Source organism: Pipistrellus kuhlii, unplaced genomic scaffold, assembly GCF_014108245.1.
Source record: "Pipistrellus kuhlii isolate mPipKuh1 unplaced genomic scaffold, mPipKuh1.p scaffold_m20_p_14, whole genome shotgun sequence".
NCBI lineage: Eukaryota > Metazoa > Chordata > Mammalia > Chiroptera > Vespertilionidae > Pipistrellus > Pipistrellus kuhlii.
Window position 1 is genome coordinate 30,413,739 of NW_023425449.1, and position 15,060 is coordinate 30,428,798.

Consider the following 15,060-nt stretch of genomic DNA (forward strand, 5'->3'; position numbering starts at 1 on the left):
ATTCTTCACAAAGATTTCTATTAGGCCTAATATGTGTCAGACCCTGCAGGGAACAAGCCAAAGTTTTTGGCCTCAAGGCCTAGTGGGGGAGATAAGCAGCAAACAAGTAGGATTGTGATAAATCAATGAAAGGAATGACAAAAATAAAAAAATAAAAAGGAAAGAAAGAAATATCTCAGGGCTGGTTTGAGTGTCACATCTGCTGACTTCTAACAAGCCAGCTGTGCCCAGGGCTTCAGGCGCTGGGACAGGCCCCCCCCCCCCTCCAGGTCCATGTGCATGGAGTGGAGGGAGGAAGAGCTCTCCAAGGAAAAGGCACCAATCCCAGGAAAAGGGATGGGTCCTGGGCAGAAAGAGAATAGGTGTCTACCATAGGGAGAACACAGAGGCAGAGATGAGGATGGGAAATCAAAGAGGGGGAGGGGCATTCCGTTGTGTTTCCCATGATAGGAGCTCTGGCTGAGACTTTGGAGAAAGGGCAGGTTGGGCTTAACTGAGAAGCTGTGATTTTTTTACTCAAATTATTCTTCTTACTGCTATGGCAGATACATTCCTGACTGCCTTCAAGGCAGACAAAAAGGGTGAAATTCTCAGCCTGTGTCTGACCCGAGACTGGCTTTCCCCTTCGCTCACCATGGTTCCATGCAGATTGTGGCCCAGGCCTGCCAGTTCATTTGCTCTTCCTGCCATGTAGGCCGGCTCCTTTCCATGCATCTCCATCTGTCATGATTCTACTCATCATCCAAAACCCTGCTCAGATCTCACCATCTCCACCAAAGCATCCCTGCTCCCACCTGCAGGAAGGAAGCTTTCTGTCCCCAGTTCTTCTGTTACTATCAGAGAGCTATTGAAATATTCATTAAGGTCAGCTTTCCATCAGACTTCTTTATCTATGTCAGCCTCCTTCACCTGACAGTATGATCCTAAAGGGAAGGGGCCCTGCTCTCTGTGTACACCCCACACCCCCATATGCACTTGAGCCTGGTACAGGTCCTGTGTATGCTCTAATTGCCGAAAGAACCCTGGAGCAGTGGGAAGGAATGGGGGTTTTACCCCTGTCTCATGCCCTTCTTTCCCACTTTACTTTCTTCCAGTTGCTTTTCCTTCCTCCCATTCTTTTTTTTCTGCTCTTGCTTCCCCATTTTTTTGGTTATAAATATTGTCACATTGAAATATATTTAAGATGAGAGTTTGGCTTTTTTTTTTTTTTTTTTTTGAAAGAGTTTGGCTTTTAAAAGCATGCAACTAAAATACTGACTCCTAACTCTACCATGGTCAAACGCATGACCATATTTCCTTTTAGAAACTGATGTGGCTGATAAATGGCAGGGTTGAACTCTTTTAGAGAATGACATTTTCATAGGAATATTTGGAAAAGTATTGATTATTAAGCCATTTGGTCAAATTTGCAAAGGCAGGAAACATCATTTGCCTATCCAGAGGTCTAACAAATGTGTAACTATTGCTACATTAGAACCCTTTTGTTCACAGACATTTTACTTTCACTTTGGTTTACACTTGACTTAAGAAACAGAAGTAAAACTGTTCATAATGTTGACTGAGGGTCAATGGGCTTTCCTTTTGTTCTGGTGTTAACCACAGGTGTCCTTAACCATTCAGAGCCTTTCTAAGTGACCCTTTCAGTTTTTATGGACTAACGTTCAACAGTTTGTGAGTTGGACGCTTTGACTTGGTGACCCCTAAGCACATTGCCAAAAAAACAACTACACAACTTAACATCCTTGTGAAGATAACTGCTGAAATCCAAGTAAACAAAAATTCTTGAGTTTTTGGACTAATAGTTACTAGCACATCTGTGTCAGGCCATAGTAATCAATTAAATAAAATGTAGCTTCTAGTTATTAAATAAAGTCACCACTTAAAAATTTATCAGAAGAGGTAAAGGAGAGGGCTTAAACTTTTCTGTTACGTCTAGGATGTCAAACAAGCAATCACACCTCCCTCCACTTTCCTCCATCAAACCAAAGGAGGAGAAATGAAAATAGGAAGTAAGAAAATCTTGAATTTAGCCAAATAAACTAAAAACTGTTAACATTACTCCTCTTTTGGACTAAACCCCACCATGACATTTTGCTGAATCCATACTTCTATACTCATGACTGTAATTTTTCTAGAGGTAAAACAGAACAACAAATGTGATGATGTTCAAGGGAAGTTAGGAAAGAGGATATTTAGCATTTCTAGCTTCTATAGTAGAAGATGGCAAGAGGATAAAGAAAGTTAGAAATGACAGCTGGGTTACCCAACTAGGCAAGAGATAGAATATATAGGATATGCTGGAGGAAGGGCAAGTAGGCGACATCTTACTGGCACTGAGGTTAGGTGAAAATTAAGAGACAAGATTAGAGAAACAGCTTGGCACAGGACCTTACTCATCAAATGAAATAGTCTAGAATTTACCCTTTTAGCAATGGGAACCCACTGGATATATGCGAGTGGAAAAGTGACATTAAGGCAGTGTTTGAGCACCAATAATCTGGCCAGAGCATAGAATGTACTGAAGGAGAAAAGCCTGAGGAGGAGGTGAGACCATGGGTAAGAGGATATGAATTGGAATGGTGGTTCTCAGTTTAATGGAACAAAAGGTATGATTATGAAGAGATGATGGAGTATGAATGTTCAGGACTTGTTGGATGATAGAGGCACTTTAGCATGTTTCTTTGCCAGGCCTGTGTTGGCTTGATCATGCCTGCTGGTGCAGAGCTGATGCTGTCTGACGCTAGAGTTGAGCTAAGACTGATTGCCGTGCCTAGTCATTCAGCTCGAGGTTGAGAGGATTTGATTTTAATCATTTTTTAGAATAAATGTGTTCATCAAATTTACTGCATGGAGTAGATTTGCTGCATGTTTTTATTTTAAAAATTTATTAACAAGAAAAACTTCGGAATGCCCCTCAAATTAAATATTCATTAAAAAATGTTGTTGCCCTGGCTGGATGGCTCAATTGGTTGGAGCATCGTCCCCTATACCAAAAAGGTTGCAGGTTCAATTCCCAGTCAGGGCACATAACTAGGTTGCAGGTTCCAACCTCGGCTGGAGCACTGATGGATGTTTCTCTCTCTTCCTTCCTAAAATCAACTTTTTAAAAAGCGTATCCGAGGCGAGGATAAAAAAAAACCACAAACATGTCAAAGGGGAATAGAAATAAGGTGAATGTAATCATCCTTATAATAGGATGATAGTTTTGTTAAGTCAGTGTGAATATCTGACCTGTTTCCAGGATTTTCATTTATATACTGGGTTGCCAAGGCAACCAAGAAGCATGTAGTAGGACTTGAACACCTAAACTAATTTTATGAATGTCAGCTACTACATTTCTTTTATCTTGTGTATATAAAGCCCAGAGCCCAGCAAGCATTTACTTTTTACTTTGATTTATATTTTGAATGCTGTTTTCATTTCATAGTAAGGATGGTTATGGATATATCATATATAGAGTTACATATGAACTAGTTATGTAAAATATGTAAGATGTATGAATGTATCCATGTATGGGGAAGAAACTATAAGTGTGCCTATTTTAAAATTTTTAATGGGGCAATAGATACTGAAGAATAAAGAATCCAAAGAACAAACAATAACAACAACAAAAATATTGATTATCCACATGTGAATTAAAATTAAAGGCTAAGTTTTCTGGATTTTTCTAGAAGAAGCAGTCATTTTTTTATTTTTTTTTTAAGTCCAATTGATATCAGAGATTTGCTAGAATTCCATTGTTTTGTGCTCTGGCACTTTTACAGTAAAGTCCTTGTCATTCAGGGGCATCTGGAGGACAGATGGCTGGGACAGAGGGTGCTGACGTGAGTGACAGCTGACAGTGGGTGGCCAGGAGACCTTGGGGGCCGGAGGACACAGGCGCTGGAAAGCACATGGGCCCACTTCAGATAACCAGTCAGGAACTGGGCAATTCAACCCAACAAACATGCGTCAACTCAAACAGTGGTGAACAATGCAATGAAACCTCTGTCTTCACCTTTTCAACCTGTGGCCTGGGCACAACAGAACAACTGAGATCTTGTCTTTTGGCCTGGACAAAAATGCTTGAAAACTCTCCACATTAAACTTTGAGCCCTATTGGCAGATACAGGCTATTTTAGCTCCTTTCTTGCCGGGGGTACCTGCTGCTGTTTACAGAGACCTCTCCCAGCTGACTGAGATGCGTGGCTAGGATTCCTATCTCATGGTGCCTGAACCGTTTGCCTGGTGGGTCTCTGATTCCCTGACCCCAGGTTTTCTCACCTGATTCTTCCTTTTTCTCCTCACAGAGTCTGAATTTCACTGTCTACAAGACCTTCCTGATCCTCTCAGCACTCCCCCATCCCTTTTTCTAGTTGGAGTCCCTATCCTGGCTCCTAAATCTACCCACATTATACATGAGCATGAAGACCTCAAGGAATGCAAGTTCTCCAGCACTGTACACCGAAGAATCAAGGCTGGAATATGTCTGTGATGTTCCCTGTTGCTTAACAGTGCCCATACATGCCTGACACAGAGTAGACCTGAACGAAAAGAACAAAAAATTAAAATAAGTTGATAATGTAGTATTTATCCCAAATGGGAAACTTAGAAATAATTTTAATATGGATTGAAACAAAAAGATGTTTCTATTTAGCCAGCTTATTGGAAAAATTTTAAAAATGAAAAAGTTTATTTATTTATAGATATTTATAGATATTTAAATCCTAAGTATTTTTGCCCTGCCACCTCAATGTCCCTTCAAACACACCAGGGCCTTACTTCAGGGCCTTCATGTTTGCTCTTCTCTCTGCCTGCAATATTCTCTCATTTACTGGATGGCTCATGTGTTCTGGAATGTTCTTACTTTCCTGTGTAGCTCCTGTGTTCACTTCCTGTATGTTTCTGCTCAAATGTCATCACGGCACGGAGGCCTTTTCCTGACTTCCCATCTAAAATAATACCACCCTGCCCCCGACTCTCCAGATCTTTTGCCTTTGCCTCATTTCCTCCTCACCTGGCAGATCATATACTCATGGGTCCATTTCTGTCTCCTCCCACTAGAATTTGGAAGCTTCATGTGAGAACACCTTTATTTTTTTCACTACCAATCCTCACTCCCTGGAATGGTGCCTGATAGGTGCTCAGAAATATTGAACGAATGAATGTAGAAACTTAAATATGCACTTCTAAATCTGATGCTTAAAATGATATTTCTCAATTAGTAATTCAGTTCAGCTAGGTAACTGTTATTGTTAGACTACACAAGAAATTATGAAAGGAAATAGCTTTACTGTTTTTACTTTTATTGCGTTTAACAACAAACTAAGCTTATGTTTATAAACACTGTGACCCGGGGGTATATTATCTTCACTTTTATTTACTCTTTTGATCCTCATTAATCTATTTGAAAATATGTTACTTCTTACTCAGCAATATTTTCTCCACAGGCTAAATAAAACAGAGCATCTGCCTCCTAGATGCATATAATGAATCATAAAAGTACACACCCAGGTCAGGTATAACAAAAGCAGAGCTCTTCAAACACACTAACATTTAACCTTTAAATGGGTCTTTCTAATGGGTTTTTGACAATCTGATAGCCAAAGTACACTTATGAATTAATGTTTCTAAAGCCACCCACTAATCATTCATGAATAATTCTATTAAAAATATTTTTTTCTCAGATCTATATAATAGGAAGTCCTAAGACAACACCATGAGAAAGAATTCATCAAATGTGGGAATTTGTCATATCATATATTAGATACCAGATTCTAATCTTAGGATTTTTTTCTAAGCTCACAAAGTATATATGCACTTGTCACTCAAGGGAGGATGATGATCAAAATGGATATATAGGTTATAAACAAAGATCAGAATAATAAAGGTGGGGCAGGGGAGATGACAATGGTGATCCAGAATGTCCAGAGAAAATTGTGGGGGTCATTGAACAATGATTGGGTCCATAGATTAAGCCACCCAAACAAGATTTACACTTTATTCTTTAGCTATTGAAACATAAGGCAGAATATCCTGCTGCTCACTCTCAGGTAAGAACTGTTACTAGCGCTTTTACAGAGAAGCCCCATAGCCTCTTCCTCTCTTACCAGAAGAGAGATATAACAAATAGAACCCTGGTCTGGAGTCAGAACCCCTTCCCCCCACCCCCCCCCAGCCTTAGGAAAGTCACTCAACTTCTCTGACGCCCAGTTTCCTTATCTGTTAAATAGAGATGATAATAATGTTATATCATAAGTCTTTGTAATATTAAATGAGATAATACACATACATAAGTTTAAGCTCCAGACTGGTGAGTTAGTAAGTACTCAATAAGTTAATGTTAATGACTACTTTACATTTTTCCTGCACCCTCACTCTTTCACTTTGCTCCCACTCTTTTCCTTTGTTTTTCCCTCACCACAGAACCCAATTGTAATGATTACTTGTAAATATTTATTGAGCATCAATCAACCACCATTAAATAATAGTTCAGAAGAATCAATACACATGTAAAGATTTACTAAGCAATTATCAGAAGCAACAGGCTGAGAGACGCTGTGTACTTGGTCCCTGCCCAGTGAGTAAACAATCATGCAATACCACAGTCTGGAGCAACACTGCCACTGATTTGCTGATGGTGGCTGACCTTCCTAGAGAGTAAACACCTGCAATGTTGGGTCTGAGGCTCCTGGGTAAATGCTAAGAGTGGGAGGTGAAAGACGGCTCATTTCCTGGCCTCCTAGAGTCCCTGAGCTCAGGGGAGCAGGCTCTGTGAACCCTGGGGCAACGACTCTCTCAGGGCTGTTTCTGAGAAGTGGGCATATCCAGAAGAAGGCCGTGTCCTACCAGAGATGTCCAGCTCAACTACAGCTAGACAGAGAGTTGCAAAAGTGATTCATGAAACCCCCTCTCTGCTCTTTCCCTGCTCTTACCTTTGTCCTGGGCAGTCTGCTCCCCACTCTTATCACACCTTTAAAATTCTACTTGGTCATTCTGAAATTTTTACAGTTTCCCAAAAAAGCCTTGTCTTCTCTTCTTCACTTATTAATGACAGAGGAAGCAGCTGTTTAATAATTTTCCTGACTTATCTCTTATTTATCAAGGCCCCCCCCAGCTCAGGTGCTGCCTCTGGGCAGACTTCCTTCATCCTCATCCTTACAAGGTGCCCATGTGTTCCCATGGCCTCAGTGCTCATGGCCCTCATTAGTCAGTACATAACTGCGACAACCTCCCACTCTCCTACAAGTGCCTTGAGTGAAGAAGCCAGACTAAATAACTTCTGTGTCCTTACCTTAACACAGTACAGTGCCTGATGCTTAGAAAGTGCTCAGCAGATGTTGGTGGGACAAACCATTAAGATTCTCCACTGCTAGCCTCTCTGCACTGTAAGTACGCTGTTGACTGCTCTCTCCCAAAAGTTCTTAACACAGTGTTAAAAAGTGCACACTTTCACCTGTTTTATTGGGTTGACTAGATTAATGCCTATTTGGCAATGGAAGTTTGTAAGGAGACTTAAGTTCCTTGGAGGTAAGGGGTATGTATATTTTATTTTTATTTTTAGGGTCCATGAATATTTTAAAAATTCACTAATGACTTTGACTTGTGGTTACTGCCACATTCTTACTTTTAAAAATATTTTTATTGATTTCAGAAAGAGAGTGGGAGAGAGAGATAGAAATATTAATGATGAGAGAGAATCATTGATTGGCTGCCTCCTGCCTGCTCTGACTGGGATTTGAACTGTCATCTGGTTTATAGGTTGATGCTCAACCACTGACCCACACTGGCTGAGTGTCACACTCTTCTTGTATGCTGCTTATAGAGAATAAAGGTACCCTGAACTACTTAGTGAAATGGTATAATTTTTAAATAACTAAAAATGACTATATATTATCCCACATTTTTGTCAGATTAAATAAAAGAGATATTCTGGGAGAGAAAAACACACACACAAAAAGACCACCCCAAAATGAAAACTAACCATTGTTTTATTCACATACTAATCCTCTTTACCCTTCAACAAGGGAGAACCAATTAAAAAAAAAAAAGAGTATAGACTGACAAATGACTCTTTTTTCTTTCCTGAGATAATATGTCTAGATATCACATGCCACATTGCTAGAGGCAGCAATTACAGAAGATGAGTAGGATACAGAATCAGAAATTAATCCAACAAAAGAATATTCACTGGGCATCAGTGGCTGCTCCATTTGACTTCTGAGAAAGGGAGTTCTTGCTTAGTAATAGTAATGGCTTATTGAACACAAAACACTTCCTCTCGAATATGGCTCCATGATGTCCCTTAATTTTCTTCAAAATAAACTCATCCACCTACCTGTGCTTTAGGGTGGCATTGATGACTGGCCTTCCATGCATGACAACAGATAGATTTGAGGGATTCCAAGTCTGACCTTCTTTCCAACAATATTATCACCTAGGATTTGTCAAATAGAATGGATGAGAAAGACTTTAAAAGCTTGAATTTTCTGGGAAAACTTCAAATATGAGCATAAAAAATGCAATGAAAACAGCTGTTCAAATGCTTCTTGCATCCCCTGAAACATGTCCAAGAAAATGTCCCAAAAGTCCTATATAATAAAAGCCCTGCCACCGAAACAGCAGAATGACCAGAATGACCATTGCCCCTTGCCCCATCTGGCCCACCCACCCATCCTGATTGGGGCCTCCATCAGGGCAGGCTGGCCAGCCCCCATCAGTGCAGTAGGCCTATATCTATAATAATAAAAGGGTAATATGTTAATTAGACCGAACATCTTCCAGATGTCATTCCAGACATCTTTCCTGATAAAGCCAGGGCCAGGGAGGAAGCTGGCTGGGGTCCTGGGTGCCTGCTGGCAGCTGGAGGAGGGAAGCCCGGGTCCCAGGTGCCTGAGGAAAGCCAGTGCCAGCAGCCAGGGGAAGGAAGGCCTAATCTTGCATGAATTTTCGTGCATCGAGCCTCTAGTAGAAATATAAAACCCTAACCCACCACTCCAGCCCAATCTTCCAAAGGCTCCTGAAACCACAAACTTAGATCACTGATTCAGGCTAGCAGCTCAGATGTGTAAAGCCTCATTCACACGTGAGGAATTCGCACCTTTCTCCTTCCCCTTGGACTCAGCGTCTCAGAGGAGGCATGCACAGTATGGACGTGCAAATGAAAGCTCAGAGAGGTCACTCATTTGGGGTCCTGTGGTGCATCCAGGTGGCGACAAACTGGTCACCAACAGCCAAGCACCAGACTCTGTCCCTTCCTCATCCCGCGGCCTCAGCTTCAGACAGGCACTCCCCGTGGCAGGATACATGGAGAGCCCTGTCTTGAATCTTCACAGAGACTAGACCGGAATGCTCAGGAGGCCAAGATAATAGAAACCTAAGGACCCAAAAGCTGGGGCCCATGCTGCAAGGGCCCACTCAGCACAGGCCAAGGGGAGCTCGGACCAAGTTCTGGTCTACTTCCTAACCAGGTAGCGACCTGCCATCCTGGGGCCGCAGCATGAGCTGGAGAGTGTAATCGTGGGTGGCGCTCTGGAGGCGGAGGGCTCACCCTAACCCCTGGGCACCAGGGACACTCCGCCTGTGTGCCCTTCCCCCAGGCGCTCAGCCCCAACTGTGCCGGCAAAGCCCCTTTGCTGGGGCGGGATCGCAGGGAGAAGGCTGGAGGAGGGGTGGCTGGCCTGGGGCCTCCGCTGTGGCTGTTTGCACACATGTAATTAGCTCTAATTATCCAGGACTTTCAGTTCGCTGACTCCGGGCCTGGGAGCTGCACACAGGGTGAGCCCTCTCACCGGCTGGGAAGCTCTATCCCCGTCCACAGCACCCTGTGTCCTGTGTCTGTCTTGCCCTGTGTGTCTTTCCCCGTTCCTTGCCTCCTGATCCTGTTTACTCATTCCCCATGTCTCGCTGTGTGGAGAGCACCCCGGCCGAAGAACACACACAAACAGAATCCGTCTTTTCAATAAAAAACGACAAGTGGGAAACAGAGTGAATTAAAAAGCGTTAACTTAAAAACAATCCCTGTGTCTGAAAATGCGTTCCAAAAGGCAGCACGTGGGCAGGGGTGGCAGGGGCGGGCATGTGAACCATATGTTCTGGAGCCTCAGACACAAAGTGTAGGGGGCTCAGTGCCTCGCTATGGACTCCTCCCACTAGCCACCTGGGATGGCAGGGTCTGGGGAAGAGACTTAGTCTATACTCACCCTTGCAGACCCCCACCTGATTCTGTAGACCTTTTCCCCTGTTCTGGCATCTGCTGGTCCCTCTTACTCCACCAGTACCTCCACACCTTCCTATGCTGACCCCAACTCTCCTTCCGCACCAGCCCTCTAACCCCACACAGATTTCACCCTCTCCTTCCTCCAACCCCCAGTCTGCTACCCCATATTCTTCCTGCCCTGCCCCACCTCCATTCTTCCCTCTTGCCCCAGACCACTCAGCAGCCCTGGCTCCAGGAGAAATGGTTAGAACAAATCTTTCCTTGGCCAGAAGAGACTCTCCAGGGAGCTGCATGCAACTGAGCTGTCCTGCCAGATGCCAATCAGAAACTGTGTCTCTGGAGGCTGCTGTCCTTTGAAGCCCCTCATCAGGAGGAAACTGTCCCCAGCCCCCACTTTCACCCAGCTGCCTCCCTTATCACTTTCAGCAACCCTCTTTTGCCCCTTTCCCTGATCTCTGAGTCAGTTTTGACCTAATTAATTCGATTTTTATTAGGCCTGGTTTATTTCTTCCGGCCACCAGGCAAGATCTATTCCATTACTGGTACACAAGAATGGAGGTGGGGCAGAGCAGGGCAGGAAGAAGTATGGGGTAGCAGACTGGGGGGGTAGAGGAGGGAGAGGGCTGGTGCAGAAGGAGAATAGGGGTCAGCATAGAAAGGTTTGGAGGTACTGGGGTAAACACTGTTAAAAAGGGCTTTTAAAAATGCTAGTTATGGTGATGATGACCAAGAAACAAAAATATGCAAATCGACCTAACAGTGGAATAACCAGAATGACTGCTCCACCAGTAACTATGAGGTGCACTGACTATCTCTTTGTCCCACCCCCTGGTCGGCAGGCTCTGATCCCCCGATGGTGAACGGGGAACCAGGAAAGGTGGCGGCGGAGGGCAGGGCTGGCTGCCAGTAGCTGGGGAGGATGGCCCTGATCACAGGCCAGGCCTGAGGACTATACCAGCGTATGAATTTCATGCACCGGGCTTCTAGTGTCACCATAAAGAGAGGATATTATCGCTAGCAGCAAAGAAACTTTCAAAGTACAAGAAGAGCTTTGACCAGCTAGGAGGTGGTATAATTGTTGTGGAAAAAGATATGGGCTTTATAATAACAGACCAGATTCAACTCCTGCTCCCTCATGTAGTAGCTGTGTAACTTTGGGAAAATCATTTAATTTTGTGAAGCCTATCTTTCCAACTTTTATTTGGATTTCTGACAGCCTCATAATTTTATTGCTCATTCATTAAAGTAACTAATAAATGCTTATTTATTAAGCAATTACTAGAAACTAGATATCATGTTGGGTATTAGAAATTCAACAATAAGGTACAATGGTTTTCCTCAAAGATTTATTTCACTGTCTAGGAGCAGAGATGGTTGAATAAATAAAATAACTGCAGTACATTGTGATAATTATTGAATACTTTGATACTGGTAAATTCAAGGTAGTATGAAGGAGAAAGTGATCAGGTTCACTTAGGACAATCAAGGAAGGCTTTGAAGAAGAGATAAAGTTTAGACATGATTTAAAATGTGTTTTTATTGGCTTTTAGAGAGAGAGGAAAGAAGAGGGAAAGAGAGATAGAAACATTGATCTGCTGGGCCTTCTGCACACCCCCTACTGGGGATTGGCCCACAACCTGGGCATATGTCCTGATCAGGAATCAAACTGGCGACCTCTTGGTGCATGGTTTGTTGCTCAACCAATTGAGCCACACAGGCTGACCGTAAGCATCATTTAAATGTTTAACAAACAGAGGTGGTGAATGAAAAGAAGCACAAAAACAACAACAACAACCAGAATACTCAATGGCATGACATGTAAATTAGCTATTTCAAGAGTTCAGACACATCAAGTGGCTCAGCATGTCGTTTTGAATGAATGCATAGACCATGGCAATACTTATTAAGACCCCAATCTCTTTCCCATTTCCCTCTTATCACAAACTGCTCCTCCAGTCCTCCTACTCATCCTTAAAAGCCTGGCCCCAATTTTAGCCCCCACATCTCCTGCTCCTACCTCCTTTCCACTTCCTCCTCATTCTATATCATGATGTGGATGAAAAAGAGGTCACATACTAAATCTAACTAACTCAGAGAAGCCCATATGGCTGGCCTTACAAACTTAGAGACCTAAATTGACCACAAAGGATGATCTGAAATGAAAACTTCCTAACTAAAAGTGAGTCCTGGCAGATAGTCATGTCCTAGGCCAGTGGTCTGCAAACTGTGACTCGCAAGCCACATGAGGCTCTTTGGCCCCCTGAATGTGGCTCTTCCACAAAATATTACAGCTTAGGAAAGTCTATTTTGAAGTTTAAATTTTAAAAATTTGGCTCTCAAAAGAAATTTCAATTATACTGTTGATACTTGGCTCTGTTGACTAATGAGTTTGCCTACTACTGTCCTAGGCCACTATCTTCCTTGACAAAGATCAATATTTATCTTAACTGAGCCTGTCTATTCTCTTTTTGCATCCATAATAGCCTACCTTTGGAATGGTAGGGTAATTTCAGGCCATAATTTTCCACCAGAGCAGAAACCCACAGAACCCCTCAATGTTGTTATCATTATTATGTTGTTAACTGTCCTATCCCTACCCATGTAAAAGAAGCATATGCCTAATCATTTTACTTTCATCCAATCCCAGAGATTTTCTAGCTTTGCTTTCTCTCACCTTCCTAATCTTTCACCAATGGATTTCATGTAACCCCCTTACACCGTCTCCTTTAATTTTGATGTACAAAATAAGGTGCAAAACTGTCATTTGCTGGAGCATTTGATTTGTCATCAGTTTAGCTCAAATAAACTCATAAAAATTATCTACAGGTCTGGATGTTTTCTTACATTGACAATAAAATCCCCAAAGATAAGTCTGGTAAGCAGGAAGAGGATTATCTGAAGGGTAAAGAAGGAGAAGAAATGAAACCTGCACAGTCAGGATCCTTTTAGAGGCTAGGCAGAAGGGAAAGGTTGGAAAGACTCATGTATTAATAATTTTGTTTTTGTTACAGTAGACTCAAAAGCCAGGCAGATCATCTAAATAAGTCATGCGTGCAAAGAGGGTTAGCAGAAAGTACAGATCCTTGTTCCAGGGAGTGAGATGGAAACAAAACAAAAAAAGAAGGTTCTAAGTAGTGGGTGAAATGTTGCCTAGAGAAGTTTCCTGGGCTGCAGGGAACTGCTGCGCAACCTGTATAGGTTCTAGTGCTCTCTGGCACAGGGAGAAATGAGCCATTACAGGTTTTGGTAAGGCATGGACATCCATGAAGAAAACAAGAGTCGGAAGCTTAGGTAGTAGGTCAAAGGAGAAAGTTAATGAAGGATTCTGATGAGACTCTGCCAGGAAGTGGGAGAGAGCCAGGTGTAGTGTCCTGGAAATCAGAAGGCATTGTTCAAGGAGATAGTGTCAAATGTCTGGTAATCATCAAGTTGATAAAGAATAAAAAGAATCTATTGAGTTTGGTAATGAGGAGATCACTGGTAATCTTAACAAAAGCATCTTTAGTGGTAGGGGCAAAGGCAAACTGCAATGTGCTCATAGAAAGTACCTCTCTCCGATGGGCTGTGAATATTAAGTGAAGTAGTGTATTACCATATGGGAAGCACCTGACACAGTGCCAAGAACACTTTTAAAGAGGGTTTTAAAAAATGCTAGTTATTATGATGATGATGTGGCAAACACAGGTTGATCCTACATCTAGTTGACTCCCTGGCCTGACTCTTCAACCAACAACTTAGTCGAGAACTGTAGTTACTGTTCTGAGTTCTATCACTAAGTTCAATGTGACCTTAAGGTCACAACCTCTAAGTGCCTTGTTTCCTTTTTGTAAAATGACAGGCTATGCACCAAATGATTTTTTAAATAAACTTTCCCAGCTCTGATGATCTCTGGGTCAGTTTTGATCTAATTAATTAGATTTTTATTAGGCCTGTTTTTTTTCCTCCAGCCACCAGATCTATTCCATTACTGGTACATTCGAAGCTGCTCCTACACAAATGGCCCTGTAATGACTGAGTGGTTTATGGTTTGAGAATGCAACCTAAGTTTAATATTAACCTGAGCAAAGCATTCCTGTTATTTTAGCCAGTAGTTATAGAGCTTCTGTTCTGTCTAAGGCTACAGGCCATGGGGACTATAAAAAAGCATTATATCTGATCCTTGTCCTGAGGGAGACATCTAAAAATCCAGATACTACTATAAGGGATTATATATTGAAGTCTAAGCACTACAGGAGTTGAAAGAAAGGGGACAATAAGAACACTTGAAGCAAGAGATGAGAAAGAAGTTCAATCTTCAGCTCTTGCTATTTGTCATGAATTCCACAATTAAATGGGTGAAATTTGGTGCGCTATCTACAATGCTGCTTGTCTTTGTTGGCACAGATGATGGAAAAGCAGATGCTCATAACTTCAGACTTTCCTTCCTATTCTCCCTGGGGTATTCTTGCAAGGATGAATGGACCACAGGTGCACTACCTTGCACACATTTACCCATGTATACTTGCAAATAGCATGACAGTCCCAATCATCCATACATTTGGGGATCCCCCCACAGGAGAATAAATTCCTTCAAGGTGAGGTTCCTGCTTCTTTTGTACAATGCATAAATATTTATGAAATAAAGAATTCATTGCCCTCCAGAATATAAGGGAAATAAAGGAAGTTTTCTTAACTGAAACTTTCAATGGTATTAAAACCTTAAAAATAGTGATGCTTATACTTTGGAAATTCTTTGATTTTTCAATGTCAGCCCAATCTGATTCCCTGATCTCACTCTGCAGAATGCTACTTAAGCCCCACTGGCAGGGCTTCTTATCCAAAGAGCCATTGATGGAACCACTGCCAAAAACTTGCTGGAGCTG